This window comes from Pinus tabuliformis, chromosome J, assembly GCF_031772625.1.
Source record: "Pinus tabuliformis cultivar Carrire ecotype Pingquan chromosome J, CPIR1, whole genome shotgun sequence".
Classification (NCBI taxonomy): Eukaryota; Viridiplantae; Streptophyta; class Pinopsida; order Pinales; family Pinaceae; genus Pinus; species Pinus tabuliformis.
The window spans coordinates 1646071132-1646095079 of record NC_142295.1 but is presented as its reverse complement, the minus strand read 5'-3'; positions in this window follow the sequence as shown (position 1 = coordinate 1646095079).

The window sequence follows — 23948 nt, the reverse complement described above, 5'->3', positions numbered from 1 at the left end:
ATGGGATAGCCCTCTCCTAATATGAGAGCAAATGAAATAAAACAGGGGGAAGGACTCGTTTATGAGCAAATTCACCATGTGATTTCCATTAACTAAAAGAAATAGTTCATATTAATTAATGGAATAAAAAAACAAAATACATTTGCGATTAAATGATAAATAGTTATCATTTATCTCATATATACTTCAATGAATTCATTATAGATTCGATCTCGTTCTGCCTCTTGGAGATAGCTCCTGTAAAGCTTCAATAACATATCAAAATTGAACCAACAATAGTGTTAGATATCAACAAGAAATACTATTTAGAATAAAGATCGAAATCAATTACAAAACTTTGACAAAAATAAAAATAAAAATTCAGCATTCCAGTAATAGTACACAAGAATGGAAATTCATTTAAACAATGCCAAAGCTTTTTACAAAATACGCAGTCCTTGAAAATTTGAGACCTATGATTTTATTGCCTACAATAGTGCTAAGAAATTAAACAGAGCCAAAAACCCTCTTTCCATCTCTACAATCCCTCTCTCTGTGCAAAACAGAAGTGCATAAGCACAAACTGAATCATAGTAGAGAATCCCCTGTGCTGGATCTCCCTGTAGCGTAGATACTCTTGTGTGTGGATCAACCTTCTCCCTAGATTAATGTTATGTTTAAATAGATTGTTATGTACTCGAGGTTCTTCTACCCTTTTCTGAATTCTTCCAGCATTCACTTTCTTAGAGGTAGAGCGACATCTCCTCCAAATTCCTTGCACAATTGTTACATATTTGGGGTCTTTTGCGAAAATTCTTCTAAAAAATTATTGGGCCTCCCATAATAAAAACTTGTTTTGAAATTACATATGCCTCATTCCAGTCTTGAAACTCGGAATGTTTCAATGCTTTAGCCAATTGCCGAGTGGGAAGCTTGGAATCTTTTCCATTTTTGGATACAACAAATCTTGATATTTATGATTGAATTAATTCCTTCATGGTCGCTTTTGACTAATCACAAAATGCTCCACAACTACCTGCAATCAAAACAAATTGTTATAAAATGTATTGAAATCAGAATAAAATCCAAAATGCATGTTTTGTTTTCTTTTTCTGGAAAGCGGTGCTTCTGATAAAAAAAAATTTGTTATTGGGTAGCATTGATTTTGATGATTTCAGCACAAATGTGAGCAAAGATAAATGGAATTGATATTTTATTCCATATCCCATGTGTTAAATTTAATTTCAACTCCATTATTGAGTATCGACTAACACTGATTTGATTGTATTGATTCACAGATAGAAGCTTTTTGAGGCGAATTTTTGGCCTTGATTGTGTCGAATTTCTTGGTTACTGATGTAGGAGCATCCAGCTAGGGAACCATGACCGGGTGTTGGTCTCCGCCAAGGTGGAAAGTTATATTAGCAAATTGGTTTCTTTATGTTCAATTTGTCAAAGTAGGATGCAGGACTTTGTTTCTCTTTTAATCTCAGTATTAGTTAGGGACAGTTTAGTCAGTTAGGGTCACTATTTTGTTTGTCCTTAATAAACAATAGTTTAATAACTATTCTTTCATTTTAGAGGAAAAAGACAAATGTGTCTAATGTAAAATCTTGCAGTATAGACAGAAGTAAATACATGAACATTTGTGTAACTAATAGAATAGCAACTGAAAAATTAACTACACACAGTTCAGATAACTGTGGACAGAAGATATAAATGTAAAATTGAAAATCATTCAAAAGGTTCAGCATACAAGTATCCATAATAAAAAGAGCAGACAATTTATTCATTCAAAACCATCTGTAATAGCCATAATATTTATTTATTGTTTCCTATTCATTGAACAACCAGAATAGTCGATATGGTGCATGCAGACTGTCTTGTTTATTTTCTTTTCTAAAGGAACAAAGTTCAAACAACAAGGACTGTATCAAATCCCCAGAACGAGGGTTGGTAACCCATTAAGAGAAATCACGACCGGAAATGGACAAGAACAATTGCAAGTAGTTCGAACAAAAAGAGCATATGCACACAGTCATAAAAGACAGAGAACACTTTCTCATTTTCGAATCTGTCCACCTGAACAAACACGGGTATGTCTACTATGCTTTCTAGTCATTGAAGTAACTATGAGTAACAACCACAGTGCAGGCACAGTTCCATCGTTTTCCTCTTTAAAATCATTTAAAACAGTCAAGGAAACCGCACAAGATAACCAGGCACAGTTCGAGGGCGTCCAAACCAGAACGAGAGAAATAATAGTCGAACAATCACATTTAAAACAGAGGTAATTCAAAGCAAACAAATTCTCTGTATTTTCTTTCCAATTATAACATGAAATGCCTGTATATACATAACAGTTCCCGAACATAGCCCTACAAGCAGTCACAAGCCTAATGACCAACAAACCCTAGATGAGGGTTTTGGGACGACTTCCATTATATATGAATTTACAGATAACCAATATTGAAACCCAAGAAAGACTGCATTAAATCGACCCAGGACGCTTGACTACAGCAGAGGGACATCAAAAAACAAGTATTGAGGAAACTGAACCATCAAGAACCTACAAGCCCTAACGTTAAGAACGGAATTGATGACAGTGACAGAGCCTACCAAGCAAGGGTCGAGGTGACTACGCCAGGCATGCCCATTTGCAAACCCTCAACCTGCAAGAGAACCAAGACAAGATTGTGAGTATAGTTGTCGACTATGAAAGAAACAAAAAGCAAATAAGTGCATATGCAGAGAGTTATTTTTTTCCTTACCTGGAGGGTTTGAAAGGTAGGCAGAGCACAGGTCATTGAGCCACAAATCTCAGATACTAACTGAGATAAAGGAGCGAGTTCATTTAGAGATGGAATAATAAAGGGAATAGAATAAATCATGGATGAATGAAGTTACCTAAAGTGAAGTTGAAAACAGAGGAGTGACATCACTTTTCAACGTGGATGTATGCGCAAAACCACTGAGATTTACTAGCAAACAACCTCATAACAAAACAATGATTGTTGAATAAAGACAAGGTAAGTAGTTGCACAAGAATTACAAACGTATACTCACACAGGCAACGAAACTACCAATCTGTGTACAAAAAGCCAAGACCACAAGTTACCCAAGCGAATGCAGGTGCTAATCTCTCAGGCAGAGTAGCACCTGACTGGCATGCACATTAATTACTGCGTAGCATCATACACAGGCAGCATAAGCATTACCAGAACAAACCCTCGGCACCAAGAATCGAAGAGTAGAAATGACTAAGCAACAATAGGAGGGAAGGTTTTGGCAAGAACGAGGAGCAGGAAACGCAAACCAAGACGCCAATATAGTGTTAATACCTACAGTCATAATTGCCACCTTACCAAAGTCCAGAAATATCTGAAGTTAAGTCACAAACCACAATTTAATCCACAGCTTAATCATTGTTTAAATCATTGAATTAGTGGTTAACATAACAGTGTGTTAATTCCAATCTTTATTGTGTGAAATCATGTGGAGTGTTGGGCTAGTCCCATCATAGTGGTATCAGAGTAGGATTTGGAATTGGCTGGAGAAATGGAGGTAGGAAGCCGAGGTCATGGAAGAGGTGTTCGAAGGATAGTAGAGGAAGGACTAAGAGAGGAGATCAGGATTCTTACTGCCCGTTTGGAGGAAGTTGAAGCAGGGAGAAGAAGGGATCCAGAGATAGGTGATGATAGTGAAGAGGAAGTTGCAGCAACAACAGATGGATCGGATGAGGAAGGACCGGAAATGAGGCTATTGAGGCCAGTCGTATTGGTGAGCAACAAACCCAAGCCATAACTCCCAAATTATGACGGCAGCTTGTCCACAGAGGTTTTGTTGGACTGGATCAGCGAGCTGGATAAGTATTTCGAGTGTGAGGAGGTTAGTGAAGACCGTAGAGTCAAGTTCGCTACGAGAAAGTTGAAGGGACATGCAGCCCTGTGATGGGATAGTGTCCAAATAGAGAGAAGGAGATTAAACAAGTTGCTGATCAAGAAATGGTCCAGGATGGTGGCCAAATTGAAAGGAATATTTCTACATAAGGATTTCCAGATTGCACTGCACAGGTAAGTGCAACATCTGAAACAGAAGGGGATGACAGTAAGGGAGTACATTGAAGAGTTTTACCGAGTGAACTTAAGGGCTGGTTATACAGAGGACACCTCGGAGAAGACAGCCAGGTATGTAAATGGTTTAAGGTTAGAAATCTTAGATGAAATTAGTATTCTTTCTCCGAAAAACATTGAAGAAGCATATCAGAGTGCTATGAAAGTTGAAGAGAAAATTACTAGAAAACAAAATGCCAAGAGAGGACGAGGAACCGATAGAGGAAGAGGCCAGTCTTATGGTAGAGGGCAAACTGCTAGTAGTAATGAGGAAGGTAGTAGTTCTAAAGCTTCCGGAACAGCAGAAAAAGGTGACAACACGAGAGGTGGTAGGCCATATCAGCGAGGCAGGGGAAATGGCCGAGGCAGAGGAGCTGGTTATCAATGTTACAGGTGTCACAAGTGGGGACACAGATCGTTTGAGTGTCCTGAGGCAGACCAAGCTGGACAAAGGGGTACGTATGTTGCACAAACAGAAGAAGCAGAGGAACCTCCCCAAGAAGCAGAGAATGCTCCAGAAACAGGGGAAGCCCTAGTTTTGAACAAGGTATTGTTGAAACCAGCCAAAGAAACAACCGAACAAACTCAGCAGAATGCTTTGTTTCAGATGGTTTGTAAGTCACACGGTAAGTGCTGTAAGCTAATTATTGACAGTGGAAGTACATACAACTTGGTGGCCACAGAGATGGTAGAAAAGTTGGGGTTGAAGTGGTTGAAACACCCCACCCCTTACAAAGTTTCATGGCTGCAAAAAGGACATCAATTGTTGGTAGATGAGCAATGCGAAGTGGAATTTCATATCGGTAGATATAAGGATAAGGTCATTTGTGACATAATGCCAATGGATGTATTTCACATACTGCTAGGTAGGCCATGGCAGTATGACAAGAAGGTGGTACATTATAGAAAGACAAACTGTTACAAGTTTGTCAAAGATGGGATCAAGCATACGCTTGTGCCCATCAAAGATGAAGAGACAGCAGGGACAAGTCAGACAAGAGCATTGTTATTAAGTGGAAAACAGTTACTGAACCAAGTTGAGGACAACGAGGTAATCTATGTTGTTGTAAGAAGAGAAAAGTCGGTACTGCTACACACAAAGGTGTCAGATTTGTTCACAGAAATTCAATAGATGTTGCAGGAGTTTATCGATGCAGTGGTGGATGACTTGCTAGATAAGCTGCCCCCCAAAAGAAGCATAAGTCACCATATTTACTTCATACCCAGATAAAGTTTGCCAAATAAGGTAGCATATCAGATGAGCCGCAAAGACAATGAGGAGATTAGAAAGCAAGTGTAGGAATTGCTAGACAAAGGGTTGATAAGGGAGACTTTGAGCCCTTGCGCAGTTCCAACGATTCTCGCTCCTAAGAAAGGAGGAGAATGGTAGATGTGCATAGACTCGAGGGCCATCAACAAAATCACCATCCAGTATAGCTTCCCACTACCACGGATGGATGACTTGATGGATTGCCTTAGTGGGGCAACATATTTTTCTAAGATAGATTTAAAGAGTGGGTATCATCAGATTCGAATTCGAGAGGGGGATGAGTGGAAGACAACCTTCAAGACTAATGAGGGATTGTATGAGTGGCTGGTTATGCCATTCAGACTGAGAAATGCACCCAATACCTTTATGCGGTTAATGAATGAAATGCTGAAAGAATACATCGGGAAGTTTGTGATAGTGTACCTGGACGACATATTAATTTTCAGCAAGAAAAGGGAGGAACATTTTTGACATGTTTAAAAAGTGCTAGAAAAATTGCAACAGAATAAGCTACTGATAAATCTGAAAAAGTGTACTTTTTTGCAAAAAGAGTTGGTTTATTTGGGCTTCGTAATAGCAGAAAACGAGCTGAATATGGATCCGGAAAAGATTGCAACAATAGTCAATTGGCCATCCCCAAAAATCTTATTTGAGGTACGTAGTTTACATGGGCTGGCAATTTTTTACCGAAAATTCTTAAGAAATTTTAGTGAAATCTGTGCACCTATGTTGGACACTATCAAAAAGGCTAGTCAGCCTTTTCAATGGACAGATGCAACAGAAAGGAGTTTTCAGCTACTAAAGAAGAAGATCACAGAGAGACCAATCCTGAGACTACCAAATTTTAAAAAGCTTTTTAAGGTTTGTTGTGATGCTAACGGTATGGCTATTTGAGCTGTACTTAGCCAGGAGGATAAACGTGTTGCATTTTTCAGTTAGAAGTTAAATGAAAGCAAGCAGAAATATTCATCCGACGATAAAGAATTCTATGCTATCATCCAAGCACTGAAGCATTGGAGATACTATTTGCTGGGAAATGAATTTGTTTTGTTCTCGGATAATTTTTCACTACAGTATGTGATGCAACAGCACAAGCTGAATCACAAACATGCTAAGTGGGTGGAATATTTGCAGAGTTTCACCTTTGTGTTGAAACACATCAGCGGGCAGGCCAACAAGGTGGTGGATGCATTGAGTAGGAGGGCCTTACTCTTGCAGGAGAGTATTGTACAAGTGCTGGGTTTTGAGCACTTGAAAGATTTATATCAGACTGACACAGATTTTAAGGAGGCTTACGAAGCGTGCCAGAATCCTTTGGTGAGAGATTATAGTCCATGGTTGGACTATAACTTGCAGAAGAAACTGCTATTTAGAGGAGGACAACTATGCATTCCTCACTACTCGATGAGAGAGAATATTTATAAGAAGAACTTTGGCGTAAATCACATGAAGAAAGACCTTTGTGAAGAAAGACAAAGGTCTTTCTTCATGTGATTTACGCCGAAGTTCTTCTTATAAATATTATGGATCATAGAAGCCTAAATTCAACAATTGATTCCCTGCACGAGAGAGAATATTATTCAGGAAAAGCACAGTGGAGGTCTAGCCGGACATTTCGGCATAGACAAGACACTCGAGCAGCTCAGCCATTTTTACTTTTGGCCAAAAATGCAAAGGGATGTAGAACGATTCGTGACCATATGTAAAGTGTGCCAGTTAGCAAAGCGTCACAATCAAAACACGAGATTGTATACACCATTGCCTGTTCCAAGTAAACCGTGGGACTCAGTCAGCTTGGACTTCATCTTGGGTCTACTAGGGACACAACAGGGTTATGACTCGGTGATGGTAGTAGTGGATGGGTTTCCAAAGATGGCGCACTTCATCCCTTCTAGAAAAACCAGTGATGCCACTCACGTGGCCCACTTTTTCTTTACAGACATTGTCAGGCTACATGGTTTGCCTATTTCTATTCTTTCTGATAGGGATGTGAAGTTTACAGGGCACTTTTGTCACACCCTGAGGAAGAATATGGATACGCAGTTGAGTTATAACTCTGCTTATCACCCACAGACCGACAGATAAATAGAGGTGGTAAACAGAAGTCTGGGAAACCTACTACGAAGCTTGATTGGTGAGAATTTGCGGATGTGGGAGCGAGTACTTGGCCAGGTAGAGTTCGCTTATAATGACTTGCCCAATTGTAGCATGGGTTGCAATCCTCTTCAGATCTTGTACAACATGCATCCTCACGGCGTGCATGAGTTGCAATATCTCGGACAACAAGAAAGGCGAAGTTTAGATGGGGAAAATTTCGCTAACGCGATGAGAGATTTGCATGAGCAGGTGAAAATTAAATTGCAGGACAACAGCCAAAAATATAAATAGCAAGAAGATTTGAAATGAAGGGAAATGCAGTTTAATATGGGAGATGAAGTCCTCGCGTATTTGCGCAAGGAATGATTCCCTAGAGGTGCATACAACAAGCTGAAGTACAAGAAGATAGGTCCCTGCAAAGTTCTCCCGAAATTTTCAGCGAATGCCTATGAGATACAGCTGCCACCAGGGATAGGCATTTCTCCCATCTTCAATGTAGCATACCTATTTCCCTACACTGGTGACCCAGAAGAAGAAGATAGAACCACATGGCCTACACAGGACACCCAAGATGGAAGTACAACTTGGATGAGACAAATGGCTTACGTTCAGCCTCCCGAGATCGAGAGAATCCTCGACACTCAGGTGGCCAAATGAACTCAGCGGAAGGAGTATCTGCAATACTTGGTCAAGTGGAAGAAATGTTCTATTGAGGACAGTTCATGGCTTGATGCCAGGCAAATAGAGCAGGGGGGTTCTTCAGTCGAGAAGCTCATGGACCGGAGTCATGATTTCCTTTTACCCCGGGAGCCTGATGTAGGAGCATCTAGCTATGGCACCATGACTGGGTGTTGGTCTCCGCCAAGGTGGAAAGTTTTATCAGAAAATTGGTTTCTTTATGTTCAGTTTGTCAAAGTAGGATGCAAGAGTTTGTTTTTCTTTTAATCTCAGAATTAGTTAGGGATAGTTTAGTCGGTTAGGGTCACTATTTTGTTTGTCGTTAATAAACAATAGTTTAATAACTATTCTTTCATTTTAGAGGAAAAAGGCAAATGTGTCTAATGTAAAATTTTGTAGTACAGACAGAACTGAATACATGAACATTTGTGTAACTAATAGAATAGCAACTGAAAAAGTAACTACACACAGTTCAGATAACTATGGATAGAAGATATAAATGTAAAATCGAAAATCATTCAAAAGGTTCAGCATACAAGTATCCATAATAAAAAGAGCAGACAATTTATTCATTCGAATCCATCTATAACAACCATAATATTTCTTTATTGTTTCCTATTCATTGAACAACTAGAATAGTCGATATGGTGCATGCAGACTATCTTGTTTATTTTCTTTTCTAAAGGAACAGAGTTCAAACAACAAGGACTATATCGAATCCCCAGAATGAGGGTTGGTAGCCCATTAACAGAAATCAGGACCAGAAACGGACAAGAACAATTGCAAGCAATTCGAACGAAAAACGCATATGCACACAGTCATAAAAGAGAGAGAACACTTTCTCATTTTCGAATCCGTCCACCTGAACAAACATGGGTATGTCTACTATGCTTTCTAGTCATTGAAGTAACTATGAGTAACAACCATAGTGCAGGCACAATCCCATGGTTTTTCTCTTTAAAATCATTTAAAATAGTCAAGGAAACCACACAAGATAACCAGGCACAGTTCTAGGGCGTCCAAACCAGAACGAGAGAAATAACAGTCAAACAATCACATTTAAAATAGAGGTAATTCGAGGTAAAGGAATTCATTGTATTTTCTTTCCAATTATAACATGAAATGCCTGTATATACATAACAGTGCCTGAACATAGCCCTACAAGCAGTCACAAGCCTAACGACCAACAAATCCTAGACGAGGGTTTTGGGATGGCTTCCATTATATATGAATTTACAAATAACCAGTATCGAATCCCAAGAAAGATTGCATTAAATCGACCTAGGACACTTGACTGCAGCAAAGGGACATCAACAAACAAGTATTGAGGAAACCGAACCATCAAGAACCTACAAGCCCTAACTTTAAGAATGAAATTGATGACGGTGATAGAGCCTACCAAGCAAGGGCCGAGGTGACTACGCCAGGCACGCCCATTTGCAAACCCTCAACCTGCAAGAGAACCAGGACAAGATTGTGAGTATAGCTGTCAACTATGAAAGAAAGAAAAAGCGAATAAGTGCATATGCAGAGAGGGATTATTTTCCTTACCTGGAGGGTTCGCAGCGTAGACAGAGCGCAGGCCATTGAGCCACAAATCTCAGATATTGACTGAGACAAAGGAGCAAGTTCATCTAGAGACGGAATAACAAAGGGAATAGAGTAAGTCATGGATGGGTGAAGTTACCTGAAGTGAAGTCAAAAACAGAGGAGTGCCATCACTTTACAAACTGGATGCATGCACAAAACCACTGAGATTTACCAAAAAAATGAGCTCATAACAAAACAATGACCATGGAATAAAGACAAGGTAAGCAGCTACACGAGAATTACAAATGTATACTCACACAGGCGACAGAACTACCAATCTGTGCACAAAGAGCCAAGACCACAAGTTACCCAAGCGAATGTAGGTGCCAATCTCTTAGGCAAAGTAGCCTCTGACCGATGCGCACATTAGTTATAGCATAGCATCATACACAGGCAGCGTAAGCATTACCAGAACAAACCCTCAGCACTAAGAAACGAAGAGCAGAAATGACCGAGCAACAATAGGAGGGAAGGTTTTGGCAAGAACGAGGAGCAGGAAACGCAAACCAAGACACCAGTATAGTGTTAATAACTACAGTCATAATTGCCACCTTACCAAAGTCTAGAAATATCCAAAGTTAAGTCACAAACCACAATTTAATCCACAGCTTAATCATTGTTTAAATCATTGAATTAGTGGTTAACATAACAGTGTGTTAATTCCAATCTTTATTGTGTCGAATTCTGTGGAGTGTTGGGCTGGTCCCATCAGTTACATTGTCAAGAGTGTCGGGATCTTTGCATTAATGGTCAAGACACATGGTGAAATAATCAAATAGCTCTTAATATGTCACATAGATGGAATACATGCATTAGATTTAACCTCCCCTCAAAGAGTAAAGGTCTAGATATTGATTATCTTAGCGTGTTGACCGAGATCTTTGTACCTGCAAATGAGTGGAAAATCAAACAAAAAGTGCGTTTAACATAATTTTGATAAGCTTTCTATCCATTACATTGATGGTCGATTTTGCACGGATATGAAATTAAACGAGAATTGAAGCTGGCATGTTTTTTCCCGCCATAGAGGGTAACCAAATCTATAAGCGTATGAATATTGATCTGGCACGACATTTCGCAAATTCGGAACTTAACTATGTAGTGAGGTTTGTTGATATGAAGTTAAAACCTTAAATCACGCATTGATTATGTAAACAAAAACATTTTTTGTTTTTCTTTGGTAATGTCCTCAGTCATGAGACGTTTGAATTGGATATGTGTTTGGGATCTTTAAATAACATGTTATAATAATACAAAAGCTTTTTAATATTACAATGTTAATTTTTTAGTCTTTTGTTAAATTCTATACAATGTTTAAAGTTTCGTTTTACACTCTAATGGTTTTCATAATGTTATTTTTTTTTTTAATTACAAATGACTGTCGTTAATGTGGAATGTTTTAATATTTTGTTATAATATTTATAATATTTTACATTCAAATTCTAACTATTTATAATATTTTTATATGATTTTAATTTTTATATACATGTGAATGTTATAATATTACAAACAATGTAGGTGTCACGCTAAGTGGAGGAGACAAGCAACCAACATGAAATGTAAGGTGATGTGGCAACTAAAGGTGCCACATCGCCTTCTCGTGACCAGTAATAGAATGTTGTCATGATCGTAAAATCTAATCACCAATCACACAAGGAGCCTATTGCAACAACCAAGACATGATCGACCCATGCAAAAGCCACAAAGTCAAGTGGCTAAAACACATCCAATCTTCAAACAAGCAATATTCACAAACATCTAATCCAAATGAGCTCAAACATATTTAGATAGATAGATAAGGATAATTCAAACTCATTTAGGCCATCCACATTCTCAAAATCCAATAATAATATTACCAAACGATCAATTAAAAGGGTCCCCATGTGAGATTTATAAGTGAAAAATGGGGGGGTTGTGTTTTACCACAACACCTTCTTAGAGTGCTTGAGGGACATTTGTTTGTGTGGTTGTAGCCGTAAAAATACTTAGTCACCTACATAAAACTTATTTCATTGTGATGCTGATATGCCTGTTGTTTCATTTGATTCTACGCCAGAGTGAAGTTATCCTTTAAGAGTTGGAGAAGTTTTTGTTGCTACTCGATGTGATCTTCCATTTCTCGAACCGTAGAATTTTATCTTAAAGATGATGTGATGGATGGTATATGGTATCCAAAAAGTGCCATAAATGGTGTCATTTTTGTTGTAGTATGGAAGGAAGTGTTACACCACCATTCAACTAGTGTAACCACTTGACCCATTGTGTTTGTTTATGAGATACAAAGCAACGAAGATATCCTTCCAAATATTTTTCTGTAATTGAGTATGAACACAAGAAAATAATTATGTCCAAATATGTCCAGTGAAAATGGGATCTCTGTCATTTACAATAATCTTTGGGTTTCCATGTAGCTTTTGAATTATTTCCATAAATGCAGTAGCAACTGTACTCGCTTTAAAAGAATGAGCTAATTCATAAAAGTGTACATACTTGGTAAGTCTATCAATTACCACCATGATGACACTCTTTCCTTCAGACTTGGGTAAACCCGTGATAGTATCCATTGATACCTCCTCCCATCTTTGACTTGGAATGGCTAAAGGTTGTAATAGACCTAAGGTATTAATTGTCTCAACTTTATTTTGTTGGAAAACCAAACATTTTGCCACAAACATCTGAACATCAGATTTAAGTTCAGCCCAAAAAAATTCCTTCTTGATCCTATGGTAATTTTTTAAAAATCATGAGTGCCCTTGTGAGGGGGAGGTGTGCAATTCCAAAAGAATATTTTTCTTCAGTTGAGAATTCTTGAGAATTCTTACAAAGATATAAGCTATATTTGTACCATAATGAATCATTTTTCTAGATAAATGTATCAAATGTATTGGGATCTTGTTGCAACTTTTGAACGAGTGTCCACACCTCTTCATCATTCTTCCATTCATCCCTTGCTTTGGTTATCCAATCAGGTTGAGTAATAGAAATGACACAAAGTAATGCTTCCACATGCTCATTCTTTTTCGTGAGTGCATGTGCAACACCATTTTGCTTCCATTTCTTATAGATGATTTCAAAGTCATAACCGAACATCTTTGTGACCCATTTTTTTTCTCTTCTGAAGATAATATTTGTTCCAAAAAGTATTTGAGACTATCATGATATGTTTTTACCTTGAAGTGTATTTCCATTAGGTAAGGTTGTCATTGCTTTAGTGCATGTAGTATTACAAACATTTCCTTCTCATAAATAGGTTTGCGTAAATACTTTCCTTTGTTTGGACAACTTTGAAAATAAATGGGTCTTCCTTCTTGCATTAGGACTACACCAATTCCATTTCTTGAGGCATCACATTCCACTATAAAGGTTTTTGTGAAGTTTGGCATAACCAAGACCAGTGCTTGGCACATTCCCTATTTAAGATGTTCAAATACCTCAGTTTCTTTTGTAGTCCAAGAAAATTCATCTTTCTTTAGTAATGTTGTTAGAGGTGTTGCTATTCCCCATAATTATTAACAAAATTGTGATAATACCTTGTCAACTCGAGAAATCCTCGAAGATGCTTTATGGTTGTAGGGATTTTCCATTTCTTAATGGATTTAATTTTGTTAGGGTCTACCTTAACACCCTAATGAGATACAATATGACCCAAATATTCCACCTCCTGTACTATAAAGAAACATTTTGAGGTTTTTGCATAGAATTATTTCTCCTCAATTAGCTTGAGCACCCTGTCAACATGTTGAACATAATCCTTCCAATAATTGTTGTAGATTAGTATATCATCAAAAAATACTAACACAATGTTTCTAAGGAAGGTTTGAAAATGGAATTCATCAAACCTTGAAATTTGGAAGATGCATTAGTAAGTCCAAAAGGCATGACTGAAAATTCATAATGAACCTCATGAGTTCTGAATGTTGTTTTCGGAATGTCTTCTACCTTCATTCTAATTTGATGATATCTTGAATGAAGATCGAGTTTGGTGAAGTAAATTTCTCCATGTAATTCATCCAACAATTCATCAATGAAAGGAATGAGAAAGTTATCTTTAATAGTGAGCTTGTTGAGCTCCATATAATCCAGACACATACACCATGATCCATCCTTCTTGTGCACCAATACTACTAAAGAAGAGAAATAACTTTAACTAGGTTGAATTATACGAGCCTCTAGAATTTCTGCAACCATATGCTCAATTTCATTCTTTTGGGCATACAGATATATCTAAGGTCATATGTTTGAAGGAACACTTCCTGGAATCAAATGAATAACATGATCATGATCACGAATAGGTGGTAGGCTTTTGGGAGTCTCAAATAGCTTAGAATTATTGTCCAAGGCTTTTTGGAGATCTAGAGAGATAGATGATTTTGATGTTTGAACCTCTAGTGAGCATAATTTTGCAATTACACCCCGTTTTTCTTTCTTCAAAAGTTTGTTAATGTCATTAGAGCTGATTATCTTTGCTGTTTTTCCCTTGATACCCCTTAATTCAAATTATTTTTCTTGCCAAAAAAATTTCAAGAAAAGTTATTGAAAATTAAAAGTTATCGTCCATAAAGATTCTAACCATTGGACTCCTAATACAACAACAATGCAACCCATTGGAATGGAAATAATTAGAATATTCAATACATATTACCCCATGGTTAGCTTTGTATTATGGAACTTTGCATAGCAATTTATAGTTCCTCCATTTTCAACCATCATTTGAGACTCTGGTGCTTGATAGAGGAAGCAATTCAGTTCCTTGGCTATCTTAAAATGAATAAAATTATGGGTGTTATCACTTAGAAATGCCCTCTTGGACGTAGGAGAGGATTCTCAAAGGTGACCTTTGCAATCCAACTTATAGATTGAAGGCTAGCCCCTTCAATCTAAAGAGGTCTCTCTCTGACTGTCCAATTATTGAATCAACAACTGACTGTAGTTTTACACAGTGACTAGATATTAATTTGTGTTGTGTACATGTAGGGTTTGGTTAGGCATGAGCGAGATAATTCATTGGGAAATGGGGTCAACCAGCTAGGGTATATTTGAATTTACTAAGATAACTAGTTGTCTGATCATGCTTGATAAAGGCAAGGTAGATAACACGTCCTAGACCTTTGTCATCATTATATTTGGAGGGAGAAAGTAGGAGAACAATCCACTACAGTAGGGCATATAAAATGAATCCTAGAGTAGCTTTATTAGATAGAGATGGGAATAGATCAGTATCTTAACTTAAAGCATCAAACCATAGATGAATTTTGAATCAATTAATCTTATTCAAATACCCAAAGGACTATACATATGAATGAAATTATAAAGAAGGAAACATTGAAGCATACATAGAATACATCCTAAGACTTACTATCACCTGAATCTTTATATCACTAGTCAAAATCTATTGATCTTGGAAAACTGTAAATTAATAGATCCTTCAACACATAGAAAATGGCTATTCTTCTCTCAAAAACCAAACCTTTTCCATATTTCTCATGTAATATAAAGGAAAAATATTATAGGGATACGCTCTGAAAAATTTCGTAGAAATAATTACAATATATGTACATAATATGAAAGGTTAATTAACAAAAATAGTCATAACCCTGTCATCTTAGCTGCTCATATTTCTATCTAGCACATATCATTGGTCAAAAATGATTTGTAGAACTACTGTCTATATATCCTTATAGTATCCTGGAACAAGGATGAGGACATTGTTGCATTGTAGGATCTTGATCTTATCACTTATCTATAGGCTTGATATATTAAACTGAAACTCGTCTTCCCTCCTTGTAGGAATTTAGTGCATGAAGCTGTAAATTATGTTGAAACTATATAACTTCCTTCTCCTTTCAAGGATATCTTTCCTCATTTTGGCTTGTATTCCCTTAGCCACAAAAAAATTTGATACATTACCTTAACATATCAAAAATAATTTACTGTAAAAAAATATTAAACTGAGTAGGTCAATATGTTGAGAAACCATTAGGATTTGGGCAACAAAACTAGTGTTTGTGTATTTATTTTCCCTATGAAGTAAAATTCTCATTGTTACATGGATTTTGCAACCTGAGGAGGGATGTCTAGCTTGTTCTGACTCCTTGTCACCCTTATAGTAGGTTTCTATGTGATTTTGATAGCCTTTAGGTTTTTTTCCTTCTTTATGTCAACATGCTATATTTTTCTCTGTCTCTTTCTACTCTTTCAAGTTTGCATTGTTTCCTCCTCTCCATCAATAATCATTATTTCTTTCAGCCTAGGATTCATTTTAGCCTTGAAATTTAGTCTCACCTTGTTATTAGGGTGGGTATGAGGTCTTTTTCCACAAACCCTAGGATCTATCTAAACTTCTTCATCCTCTATTTCTATCTTCTATTTTCCTTTTTTCCTTTACACGACTCTCTATTTTTCTTCCTATTCTTCTACCATCAGTTTCTATTGGCTTCTAGTCCTCATTTTGTAAACCTTAACCTCTGGTGCTATAATAGGGGTTTCATTGTGTTTTTCAACGAGGATTTGGCTAGATTCTCCCTTGGTTTCCTGAGCTATGGTTTGGGTGGAAACTATGGTTTGGCGTCTCATTGATCTTTTAGATGAAGGTGGTCTTAGGTTTCTTTGTCTCAATTTCCTCAACTACTCCACCTGCTTATTTAACTCATGAGTGTATCTAAGTATTTTAATTATGTTGTGATGAAAAATATCATGGGGCTTCAGCTCAAGTATTTTTCTTTCTTTGGTGCACATATTTATCAAAATTTGGTGAAGGAAATATGGTAAATTCATCATGCTAAAACCCACTAAATGACTAAGAAACCTCATATGATACAAGTAGGCTTTAGAATACCTTCTTCGACAGGTGAAGAAGAGTTGTATAGTTCTGGGGGTGGTAGACCATTCAATCTTTAGCATATTTTTGCGGATCCCTACATTCCAACCTTTATTCTAGCAGTTCTCCTCTAGGAAAAATTCAAGTCTACATTTTGTAGCCTCTGTTTTTTACACCTCTCACCCTTAGTTGGAAAACTTGTTTCGCCTGTAATAGATTCTTCTATTACAGGGAACTGTAGGCTCCTGATTCTTGCAGCTTTTCCATTGAAGAAATAGATGAAGTCATGGCATCAACTTATATTATGTTCATTGAAGCATTGCAACACTAGCACCCATCCTCCATTTCTAAAAAGAACTAACATCTATAGATAGACCTTGAAATACATACCATTAGGTTCAATCCTCTTCACATGACCGGATTGACCCATATTATAAAAGCTTTGATGTTTCAAACACCTTTCCCAAACTTCAAACACCCTAGTCGAACGCTACAAAACACTCAGAAAGCTTCCTGTGCACTAAAATAAAAAATTTGGGTTTGATGGAAATGTTGTTTTAGGGGAAGCAAGGCAGATTAGGGTTTGATTTTCAATGACTCTCTTTGGCTTTAAAATAAATTTGGATGTCAAATCATGGACGAAAATGGCTAAGGAATTATGAAAAAACACTTGGACAATCGGAATAATGGCATTGGTAGCTCAAACATTAAGCTTTAAAAATTTTCGGTGAGCGCTACGAAAATATTTCGTAGCACCAGCTATAGATTTGTGATAGGTTAAATGTGCTGCAAAAAAATTAGGATAAGCTTAGGGTTAGGTAAATAATTTTGATTAAAATAAATCGTAGGCTTAGATAGAAAATTTCACAAAAATTTAACAACCCGTTTACGTAACCATGACTTTGCAAAAATGAAATGATAAATATTGCCTTGAACTGAAGGTACAAACTTCATGCTAATAATGGGTATTACCCAAATCAAACAACTCTATTACATTTTTCTTCTTGATATATCCTTCTATCTTGACAATTTGAGGAGTGGTAATTAATGCCAATGCATTACAAGATATAGTTAGATTTATTTCTTTTTTCTATGGGGTTGGTTCCTAGTGTATATCTTCCTCTTTTGATGCTTCTTGTTCCTTTTCTTCCTCATCTTCACAATCTATGTAGAACAATTTATTCTTAGCACACTTAAGGCCTTTAGTTAATTTTCTATCACAACTCTAATAAAGCCCTTTTTCTCTTTTGTTCCTCCAATTTGTTGGAAATAATACTGGGAGGGGTGAATCAGTATTGTCAAATCAATAAATTTATTTCCCAAACTAAGTAAACTAGCATGTACACACGACTGTACTTAAAGAAACCAACGTATATGTAGAGAACTTTTGATTTAGCCAATTTATCATGCATTGAACTTTAACCAGTATATCATAGATTTATTAGATAGTGCAGTAAAAGCAGAATAAAGCATCACACATAAGCAACACACATGAACACCAAGATATATGGTGGAAACTCAATGTAGGCCTTTCTCAATACCATGGACCAAAACTACTTAGGACCAATACCTTGGACCAAATACCTAGGGTCAATACCTCGGACCAAATACCTTGGACCAATACCATGGATCAAAATACCATGGATGAAATACCTCGGATCAAAAACTTAGTTTTCCAAGATATATGCGTTTTTCCTTCTGTGAAAGTGCATGTGTATGTATACGCTACTTGTGTTCAGTGAACCTACGTGTATACGTAGCTTGGTCAAGGTGAACCTGCGTATACCTTTCTTTCCTCATTCTTTGTAGTCTGATTTGTAATTCTTCATTGTTAGCCTGCTGTACTATGATCTTTCATCTGAGTGAGTTGCCATCAAGGACAACACCTATATCATAATGCCAACAATCTCCCCTTTTGGACTTGATGGCAACAACAACACCAAGTCACTCACCCTCTTTGACATCAAGGGAAAAGGGTCATGCTTCCCCTTTGACATACATTATGCTGGTCATGCTCCCCCTGAGTACATGCTGAATCCTTTGATTGAGCTCCCCTTTTGTACATGCTGAGATGTACTGAAATCGTCCATGCTCCCATTATGATTTAATGAAAAGAGCATATTAATCATCAATATTAGTCAAAGCACCCAGATCAGAGCATGCCCCACTGTTTTTCTTGTCTGAAAAACATATACACTCTTTGACCCATAGAAACCCACGTGTGTACGCGACTACACTTCATGAAACATGCGTATAATCACCTTTCTCTGAAAAATTTGATTTAAGAGCAGGATGGTGCAGCAACTACTCCTATCTTTTGTTTGAGATATTCAAATGTCTCTCTGGGCAGTGGTTTAATGAATATATCAGCAACCTGTTCTTTGGAGGGAACGTATTCCAATTTGACCTTTTTTTCAAGCACTTGTTTTCGTAGAAAATGGTATTTGATGGGTATGTGCTTGGTCTTGGAGTGCATGATTGGATTCTTTGAAATAGTGATGGCACTTGCATTATCACATAGAATGGAGATGGGTGGAGTGCATGTGATCTGAATGTCTTGCAATGTTGTGTACAACAATATGCAATAGCCACATATTCTGCTTTAGCTGTAGATAACGCAGTTGAACTTTTTTTTTTGCTTAACCAAGACACTAACCTAGAACCCATATAGAATGCACCACCACTAGTGCTTTTTCTGTCATCAACACTTCCTTCCTAATCTACATCTGCATACGCATGAAGAGTAAGATCTGTATCTCTAGGATACCATAAACCAAAGTTCTGTGTTCCTTGAAGATATTTGAAAATTATTTTGACTGCCTAAAGGTGTGATTCCTTTGGATTTGGTTGAAATCTTCCAACTACTCCTACTGCATGCATGATGTCAAGTTGGGTACCTGTTAGATAAAGCAGACTTCCAATCATGGATTTGTAAGTTGGTTGACGTACTGCTGTTGATTCATCATTTGAGCTGAGACTGCATCCTGTTACAATTGGGGTACATACAGGTTTAGAATCTTCCATGCCGTACCTTTTCAAGATCTGTTTGAGATATTTGGTTTGTGAAATAAAAAAACCATCTTTATTTTGTTGAACTTGTAGACCAAGAAAATAGGTAAGTTCACCAAGCAAGGACATTTCAAATTCTTGTTGCATTACTGAAGAAAAATTCTGACTCATGGATTCTTCATTGCTACCAAATATGATATCATGAACATAAACAACAATTATTAGCAATTTATCAGTGTCAATCTTTGTATATAGATTGCTATCTGCTGACCCTTTTGAAAACCCCTGTTGGTGTAGGTATTTGTCAAGGCGGTAATACCAGGCCCTTGGAGCCTGTTTTAGACCATAGAGAGCCTTTTTGAGTCTGCATACAAGTTTTGCATCATTTCCAAGAATGGATCCTCCTGGTTGTTCAATATATACTTCTTCTTCTAAATCTCCATTAAGGAAGACAAATTTTACATCCATTTGGTATACTCTAAATTTCTGAAAGCTAGAAAGAGCAAGAAACATCCGTATGGCTTCAAGTCTAGCAACAAGTGCAAAAGTTTCTTCAAAATCTATACCTTCTTGTTAAGCATATCCTTTACAAACAAGTCTGGCCTTGTTTCTAACGACTTTTCCATTTTCATTCAGCTTGTTTTTGAATATCCATTTAGTTCCTATGATATTTTTATCATGAGGTCTAGGAACTAATTCCCAAGTATTATTCTTTTCAATTTGCTCAAGTTCTTCATTCATGGCCTTGACCCAACATTCATCTTCGCATGCTTCATTTACATTTTGAGGTTCGGTGGAGAATATTAATGCTAGATAGCTTGAGGTTTCTGTAACAGTTCTTCTTGTCTGTACACCTGCCTCTTTTTCCCATAAAATTTGAGTTTCTGGATGATTTTTCTGAACATACCTGGATGGAGTCTTTTCTTCTACCGTTATCTCTTCTTCTGGTGCTTCATTGGTTTCTTCTTCAGAACCATTATGATTTGATGTTGGAAAATAATCCCCATCTTCTTCATTGTCATAATCTACAGTTTTTATCTATTTTTTATTTTTGCATGCTTCATCAACTACAACATCAATACTTTCAATAATTTTCCCAAGCCTTTTATTATAGCATTTATATCCTTTACTTCGGGAATAGTAACCAAGAAGAATACCTTCATCTACTCTGCGCTCAAGCTTACCAAGTTTTTCATCAGTCCTTTTGATATAACATTTTCTTCCAAAACCTTTAAGGTATTTTACAGTAGGAGTCTTACCATACCAAAGTTCATGTGGAGTTTGAGTGATTTTTACTCGAACATTTGCTTGGTTGAGAATAGTTACAGCGGCGAATGCAGCTTCACCCTAGAAGGTTGTAGGAGTTCCAGATTCATCTACCATAGCTCGAGCCATTTGTTGAACAGTTATGTTCATCCTTTCTACCACTCCATTTTGCTAAGGAGTCCTTATGGTGGAGAACTGCCTTTTTATTACATGTTGTTTACAAATGTCAAAGAATTCATCCGAGGTAAATTCCCCTCCTCGATCAGATCTGAGGCATTTGATTTTGCGATCTGATTCATTTTCAACCAAATATTTGAAAGCTTTGAACTTTTCAATGAACAAAATAAAGTATTCTTCTCCACGAGGTGACTTTTCCCTTGATGGTCCACATAAATCAGTATCGACAAGTTCAAGAGGCTTACTAGCTGGCCCTTCTTTTTCAATGAAGTGAGCTTTGGTTTGCTTACGGAATTACATGGTTTTCATATTGTATTTTCAGGAATGCTGATATCTCGAAGATCACGAACAACCTTGAATCTGCATGCTTTTCTTATTTGAGAAAAGCTTAGATGTCCTAATCATCTATGCCACAGCCAGTTTTCATCATTTTTGCTTAGATAGCATTGTTGTTGTCCACCCTTGAGTATGTATTAGTTTTTGGAGTTCTTGTACCTTTGATGATGGTTTCTCCTCTATCAAGCTCACGAACAACACATCTGTTTGATCAAAACACCACTTCATTTCCTTAATCACACATTTGACTGACACTGAACTGGTTATGCTTTAGGCCGTATACATACATAACATTCCCCGATTTAACCTTTTCTTTCAAGAAAACAGAGCCTTTACCTTTTATAACAGCAGGAGTGTCATTTCCAAATGAGGTATTCTTTTCTTTTTCTAGGGCATTATATGAGTGAAGTTTTATTGTCACCTGTCATGTGTTTTGAGCATCCATTGTTGATGTACCACTAATTTTCTTTTCCTTCTGGATACAAGGCTATACCACATCTTTCTGTTTGAGGTTCTTTCCTTCTCCATATCTTGGGATTTAATGGAGTTTTCTCCTTTTGAGATGTTTGCTGAAATTTTCTCCTGCATTCAGATTCTTCATGGCCAAAGTTGTTACAGATTGAGCATTCTATTTCATTTTCAAGAAGAGAAAAGTTATTATAGGAAATTTTCTTGATCCCTGTCACATTCCTTTGATTTTGTGCTTCTCTAGTCATGATGATTTTGTAAGCAACACATTGAGCAGCGTTGTGTCCAAAATTATGACATGAAAAACATTGTCCATTAAAGAAGTTCCAGCGACTATCGAATCTATTGACCTAGTGATTGTAGTTTCTATTGATATTCATCTTTGGAGCAAATTGAGTATGATTTACTTGAGGTTTGTTTTGGCTTCTATTCATCCTTGAAGCAAATTGAGTCTGATTTACCTGGTGATCTACTTTATGCCTTTGCTGACGATTGTCATGCTGTTCCTTGTTCTTTGTTGCATCAAGATAGCTTTTAGTGGAGGTTGACGGCTTCTGTGATTGAGATGCTTCTTTAGTATATCCAAGACCTGTATTTATCAGAGAAGAATGCTACACTTTGATAATTTAATTTAGGGTTTCTGATTCTTTAGCAAATCTAAGATTGACATATTTCGTTTCCTCAAGATCCTTTCTTAGACCCACAATTTCACATTCTAGTTTTTCATTGGGTTTTTCTTTTTCAACAAGTTGGTATGTCAAGGTATCTATAATCATATTATTTTCTTCTACACAGATTTTGAGTTTATATATTTCTTCATGAAGGTCATCTTCTTCTAAAGCATCCCAAAAATTATCATCGTCATAAGCCATTAGAAGTCTATAGTCATTACTATTTTCATCTTCATCACTATTTGATAAACCATCGCTACCTTCATGAGTATAGTAACTTTTTTTTCTTACAACTTGTTTTCTATTCCATTTTGCATATTCCTCTCCTTTATCATATTTATCTTTTTGAGGACATTTGGCAACATAATGACCGACTCTACCACCAACAAAGAATTTGAAGGGTAGTTTACCTCTAAATCTTCCGAAACCCCATTGAAGCTTCTTGACAAAGATTACCTCATCTTATTCTTCTGAAATATGTCCCGATTCATTGAGTTCTTCCTTTCCTTTTTCTGAAGCTTTAAATGTCGCTTCTCTCATATCTAATGGGCCTCCTTTTCTCATCTCAAAAGCAGTTAAAATTCCATGAAGCTATGTCATAGTGATTGATCTGATATTCACCCTATGAGTGACATCAATTAAAGATTTATTAAACTAAGGTATTACAGACTCATGTGCTGGTGTGTGTTCTGTGTTATTAAAGCAATGGATCGATTAGATTGTCAATAGATAGATAATAAAATGGAAAGACAACAGAGAAATACAGTAAGCAACACAAAGACACAAGAAATTTAATAAGGTGTTCACCCTATTCTCCAGGGCTACGTCTCCGGTCCAACTTTCAGTGTGGCCCTTTTTTTATTGTGTCTTTAAGTAGAGAAATTACAATATAGAGACTCAATGTGAGTTCTCCTGAAGCAGGTTTGCTCGGTAGGGTGGTTCTTGGATTCCCCAAGCCACTAGAGTACGCAGACTCTTCTTCTTCCTACCAGCTATGTGACCTTCTGGTCTATAGTGGAAAGAGCCAAATGTGATGCTCAATCCAGATAGATTCCTTGATGGGATGGCTTGAATCTTCAAGCTCTCAGGTGCTCGATGTTGCCTCTGGTCAGCTCGGCCCTCTGTCTCTTCTGCTTTGCTTTACTGTTCTCTATGTTTAGTCCTCCTCTCTGGGTTCACTCTTCCACTTCTTCGTCTCTCGACTTCAACTAGCTATCTCTTCCTCTCTTGCTTTGGCTATCTCTATTCATGGCTTTTAGCCATCTGTCCCCTATGCTTGTTCATTTCCTCTTCTGCCTCTGTCGATTCCCCTTCTCTTGCTACGCTTGGAGTTCCCTGTTCGGCGTCATCATGAACACTCAGGAAGTGGCCACTTGTCCTCCTCTAATGGCACCAGCATGCTTCGTCGGTTCATTTCTTCAATTACGTCGTGGATGCGTTCTTCATCCACCATGGCGGTCAAGTGGATACCAAATCCC